Source organism: Anopheles funestus, assembly GCF_943734845.2.
Source record: "Anopheles funestus chromosome X unlocalized genomic scaffold, idAnoFuneDA-416_04 X_unloc_98, whole genome shotgun sequence".
NCBI lineage: Eukaryota > Metazoa > Arthropoda > Insecta > Diptera > Culicidae > Anopheles > Anopheles funestus.
This window is the reverse complement of record NW_026045229.1, coordinates 75,001-81,718: the sequence shown is the minus strand read 5'-3', so window position 1 is coordinate 81,718 and position 6,718 is coordinate 75,001.

The window sequence follows — 6,718 nt, the reverse complement described above, 5'->3', positions numbered from 1 at the left end:
GGGAAACGACTTCGGATATTTGTTGGACGTTGTCGTAGAAGGTCCGAGGACCAAGGAAAAGTGATTTCCAAGTGGATTTATGCACTATTAGTCGATGGTAAGATGTGAAATTAGTAGAACTTACCATACAGTTTGCGAAGTTGAAGCAATCGGTTGGTGAATATGGTACTGTCTGTCCAATTTGGTGGTTCGGAATGAGTGAAACGATGTTGATGATGGATAGACGTTCCGATTGCCCCCGATCGGGGAACATATAGTGGTCTTTAAGGTCCAAGTACCTATGTTTTGGTAAGCAGAACTGAGAGTTAAAGGATGAAAGTCGGCCATTCCTAATATCATCCTATCGGTGGTTCGCGAGTTGTTTGAGGACCGGAGCAGCTCGCGATGAAACGGTCCTAGGGTATTGGTTATCCATCCAAGGAAGAGTAAATGCGATCCTAGATGTGTGTCGTTGGCCGTTCTACCGGTATCGCCTATCGATGAGATATCGACGGGCATGCCTTACTCGAAAGTTGAATTCTAGGATCGATGGTCAAACAGACCTATGAGCGATAAACCAAACTGAACACGTATTGATGTCGGCTTTTCCTATCATTTGATGCCGCAGGTTGTTTAGGGACCGGAGCAACTTGCGGCCGAGACGGTCCCCGGGGGTTTCTTTCTCCAAGGAGTGGAAACTATTAAGCAAGAGTTGTAGCAAGATACGATCCTCTGATGTGTCGTTGGCCGTTCATGCGGTATCGCCTGTCGATGAGATATCGATGGGCATGCCTTACTCTACCGACCTTCTAATTGAGAGTATTAATCAGGGATCGATGGTCAAACAAGACCAATGAGCGATAAACCAAACTGAACACGTATTGATGTCGGCTTTTCCTATCATTTGATGCCGCAGGTTGTTTAGGGACCGGAGCAGCTTGCGGCCGAGACGGTCCCCGGGGGTTTCTTTCTCCAAGGAGAAGAAACGATTAAGCAAAAGTTGTAGCAAGATACGATCCTCTGATGTGTCGTTGGCCGTTCAAGCGGTATCGCCTGTCGATGAGATATCGATGGGCATGCCTTACTCTCCCGACTGGATTACTGAGAGTTTAATCAGGGATCGATGGTCAAACAGACCAATGAGCGATAAACCAAACTGAACACGTATTGATGTCGGCATTTCCTATCATTTGTCGCAGGTTGTTTAGGGACCGGAGCAGCTTGCGACCGAGACGGTCCCCGGGGGTTTCTTTCTCTAAGGAGTGGAAACGATTAAGCAAAAGTCGTAGCAATAATCGATCACCTGATGTGTCGTTGGCCGTTCTTGCGGTATCGCCTGTCGATGAGATATCGATGGGCATGCCTTACTCTCCTGACTGTTTAATTGAGAGTTATAATCAGGGATCGATGGTCAAAAAGACCTATGAGCGATAAACCAAAACTGAACACGTGTTGATGTCGGCATTTCCTATCATTTGTCGCAGGTTGTTTAGGGACCGGAGCAGCTTGCGACCGAGACGGTCCCTTCCCGAAAGATGGTGAACCGAGTCGTCTGGCGTAAAAACCGGACGACTCGAAAGGGCTTGACCCTTTCAAGTGAGCGATAATCACATTCTACGCTCAGTTCGACAGCTACAAGGCAATCACTCGCTATGTTCAGAGCTAATACATGCAACATGCCGGCATTGTTTCCACCGACGCATGGATTCAAGACTGGTGCACTTATTAGTTAAACCGTTCGCCTCCGGGTGTTTCGAGTTCAAGTCTGGATGAGGATTGATCTTGCTGGTAATAGCTTGAGCCCCTGAATAAGGGGTCGAAGCGTACATCTTGAGACCATGTACAACATATTACCAAATCGGCACCATGGGTTCGGGTGCAAGTGATGTAACCGTGAAAGATGTTGAGCAGCCCAACATCGGTTTACACACGCATAATAGGAAGGCAGCGCTGTCGACTGGTCAGTCGTGTAAGAAGTGTGCATTATCGATCACAAATATATTGGTGATCTGTAGGTTGCGCATACACCATGCCCGGTGTAAAGTGCCGTGGTCCCCCCCGGGGGGCTGCATCAAACCGTTCGCCACGCGAACTACCCAATGGAACGAACTCTATGCATTTAATAAGAAGAAGAGATGATAATGAAACACGGTCGATTTAAGAGTTGAAAACGTTGAAATACCTATAAGCAAGTCTTAAGTTGGTGGTGACCGTTACGCCCCAACAAATTGGTGCCTTACCCTACACCAAAGAGCCATTCAACATGGTTCAAGTGAGCGATAATCACGCTCTACGCTCAGTATGACAGCTGCAAGGCAATCACTCGCTAAGTTCAGAGCTAATACATGCAACACGCCGGCATTGTTTCCACCGACGCATGGATTCAAGACTGGTGCACTTATTAGTTAAACCGTTCGCCTCCAGGTGTTTCGAGTTCAAGTCTGGATGAGGATTGTTCTTGCTGGTAATAGCTTGAGCCCCTGAATAAGGGGCCGAAGCGTACATCTTGAGAGTAAATGTACAACATATTACCAAATCGGCACCGTGGGTTCTGGTGCAAGTGATGTAACCATGAAAGATGTTGAGCAGCCCAACATCGGTTTACACACGCATAAGGGGTTTATTGTTATCTGTAGGTTGCGCATACACCATACCCGGTGTAAAGTGCCGTGGTCCCCCAGGGGGCTGCATCAAAACGTTCGCCATGCGAACTACCCAATGGAACGAACTCGATGTATTGAAAGAGATGAACAATTAATAGCGAGAATAGGGGCCCGGAAGCAATTCCGCGGCCCTACGGTCGATTCAAGAGTTGAAACGTTGTACAATCGTGGATAGCACCTAGTGCTAATATGGTGAGAGATAATGTGTGAGGAAATTTAGTTTCCTAAAGTTTAGTTAGTGGTTTCCGTTGTGCCCTAACAAACTTAAAGTTGGTGGTGACCGTTACACCCCAACAAATTGGTGCCTTACCCAACACCAAAGAGCCATTCCATATGGTTCTAGAGAGAGAGAGTTGTGTGGAAATTTATTTCCCACTAAGCGAGTGTGTGTCTGTAGTGGAACGAATTCTGGTTGATCCTACCAGTAATATACGCTTGTCTCAAAGGTTAAGCCATGCATGTCTAAGTACAAACATAAATGAATGTGAAACCGCATAAGGCTCAGTATAACAGCTATAATTCACAAGATCATCCTACCACTAGTTACTTGGATAACTGTGGAAAATCCAGAGCTAATACATGCAACATGCCGGGACTGTTGCCCTCGCGGGTAGCTGAACTGGTGCACTTATTAGTTAAACCAATCGCCTCCGGGCGGCTTGAGTTGAAGTCTGGATAAGGACGCAGATCGTATGGTCGCTTGTCGACTGACGACAGATCTTTCAAATGTCTGCCCTATCAACTATTGATGGTAGTGTAGAGGACTACCATGGTTGCGACGGGTAACGGGGAATCAGGGTTCGATTCCGGAGAGGGAGCCTGAGAAATGGCTACCACATCCAAGGAAGGCAGCAGGCGCGTAAATTACCCAATCCCAGTACGGGGAGGTAGTGACGAGAAATAACAATATGGACCTCTCTAACGATGGTCCATAATTGGAATGAGTTGAGTATAAATCCTTCAACAAGGATCAAGTGGAGGGCAAGTCTGGTGCCAGCAGCCGCGGTAATTCCAGCTCCACTAGCGTATATTAAAGTTGTTGCGGTTAAAACGTTCGAAGTTGATTGCCCGTCCAGACACGTGACCGCCACGGGCGCCCGGTTACACGCCGGGGCCGTTCGTGCGCGCGCTCACGGCTGCGACTCACAATGGTGTACTTGGGCGTTACTCTGTGAACGAGTACCGTGCTACCGGTTAACTCCGGCACGGGCTCCTCATGGTGCTCAAGATACTCACATTTACCTTGAACAAATTAGAGTGCTCAAAGCAGGCTAAGACAAAGCGTCCGGCCCCCCCGTGGGGTTGGCGTTGGCCGAGAATAATCTTGCATGGAATAATGGAATATGACCTCGGTTTATACGATTTCGTTGGTTTGTCAGAAACCTAGAGGTAATGATTAACAGAAGTAGTTGGGGGCATTGGTATTACGGCGCGAGAGGTGAAATTCGTAGACCGTCGTAGGACCAACTGAAGCGAAAGCGTTTGCCATGGATGCTTTCTTTAATCAAGAACGAAAGTTAGAGGATCGAAGGCGATTAGATACCGCCCTAGTTCTAACCGTAAACGATGCCAATTAGCAATTGGGAGACGCTACCCCTATTCGGTGCTCTCAGTCGCTTCCGGGAAACCAAAATCGGGTTCCGGGGGAAGTATGGTTGCAAAGTTGAAACTTAAAGGAATTGACGGAAGGGCACCACAAGAAGTGGAGCTTGCGGCTTAATTTGACTCAACACGGGAAAATTTACCAGGTCCAAACTTATCGAGGTAAGACAGATTGATAGCTCTTTCTCAAATTTAAGGGTAGTGGTGCATGGCCGTTCTTAGTTCGTGGAATGATTTGTCTGGTTAATTCCGATAACGAACGTGACTCAAACATGCTAACTAGAACGCTGTCAGCAGTGCGCCTCCGGGCGCACCTGACGTTACAGCCGGGCGGCGCCTTCACGGGCGGTCGTCGGCTACGTTTGCCCTGCTTAGCGGGACAACTTGTGTTTAGCAAGCTGAGAATGAGCGATAACAGGTCCGTGATGCCCTTAGATGTTCTGGGCTGCACGCGTGCTACAATGTGGGTCGCAGCGTGTTCTCGCCAATAGGCGCCCCCATTCCGAGAGGAACGGGAAATCACTAAAATGCCCATCTAGTCGGGATTGGGGACTGCAACGGTCCCCATGAACCTGGAATTTCTAGTAAGCACTAGTCATTAGCTAGTGCTGATTACGTCCCTGCCCTTTGTACACACCGCCCGTCGCTACTACCGATGGATTATTTAGTGAGGTTTCTGGAGGCTTACCTTCCGCGGTTCCTTCGTGAGCTGCAGCTGGCATGGCTGAAGTTGACCGAACTTGATGATTTAGAGGAAGTAAAAGTCGTAACAAGGTTTCCGTAGGTGAACCTGCGGAAGGATCATTACTGATGATCGTCCGCGAGTGACCAACCATGGGCTGCCTTCGGTGTAGCTCGGTCGCTCGCTTGCTATGTGTCAGAATTTGTTGAAAGCCAACTCGTTCGTTGTACACTTTGATGGGTGACCATCACTGTGTCTCCGTGCCGAGCTAGATCTCCCCTAGCCGTAAGGCACTTGAACGCCCCTTCGACGACGAGTTGCATGTGTGTGGTATGTGTCAGAATCTGGTGAAGCTTTCTGCATGTGATGTGCCTTGTGTGGATCCGTGGCCATTGCATTGTGTCTGGTGCTTAGATACCCAGACACTTAGAACGCTTGCGCGGAAAGCAAACTCGATCGTTGTACACTTTGATGGGTGACCATCACTGTGTCTCCGTGCCGTGCTAGATCCCCCCTAGCCGTAAGGCACTTTGAACGCCCCTTCGACGACGAGTTACAAGAGTGTGGTATGTGTCAGAATCTGGTGAAGCTTTCTGCATGTGATGTGCCTTGTGTGGATCTGTGGCCATTGCATTGTGTCTGGTGTGTAGGTACCCAGACACTTAGAACGCTTGCGCGGAAAGCAAACTCGATCGTTGTACACTTTGATGGGCAACCATCACTGTGTCTCCGTGCCGTGCTAGATCTCCCCTAGCCGTAAGGCACTTTGAACGCCCCTTCGACGACGAGTTACAAGAGTGTGGTATGTGTCATAATCTGGTGAAGCTTTCTGCATGTGATGTGCCTTGTGTGGATCCGTGGCCATTGCATTGTGTCTGGTGTGTAGGTACCCAGACACTTAAGCAAACTCGATCGTTGTACACTGTGATGGGCGAGCATCACTGTGTCTCCGTGCCGTGTAAGAGCTCCCCTGGCCATCAGGCACTTGAAAGGTCCTTCGACGACGAGTTACAATAGTGGTGTGTTAGATACGTCAGGTGATGGTATCTACTGTTGTGCAATACGTATCCGGCCACGGCACGGAACGAACGGGAACTGTGGTGCAGACATACAAAGAGTTAAGCCTATTAGTCATTAACTCTAAGGACGGGGCCATGGGGCGGTACGCAAAGGATACGGATGAGCGAGTATGCAGGCCCAATACTCAATAGCTCGATCCGATCCAAGCACATGAGTTGACTGCGGCGCCAGGTTAACCAATGTGCTAGATTCTATTTGGCCAGTAGAATCTTGTGTCTTATGCGATTTGATACCAAGACACCAGAACGAAAGTTAGTTGAAGAGTTATTAAACTCTTATGAAGTATGGTTGTGCAATCACAACTTATGACTTTAACCTATAAAGTGGATATGGACTTGCAATTATAACATGGAATCTCTACACACCCCATGAGCTCGATCCAATCCACGCACACGAGTTGCCTGAGTAGCGACAGGTATACCGATGTGCAATACGTATCCGGCCACGGCACGGAACGAACGGGAACTGTGGTGCAGACATACAAAGAGTTAAGCCTACTAGTCATTAACTCTAAGGACGGGGCCATGGGGCGGTACGCAAAGGATACGGATGAGCGAGTATGCAGGCCCAATACTCAATAGCTCGATCCGATCCAAGCACATGAGTTGACTGCGGCGCCAGGTTAACCAATGTGCTAGATTCTATTTGGCCAGTAGAATCTTGTGTCTTACGCGATTTGATACCAAGACACCAGAACGAAAGTTAGTTGAAG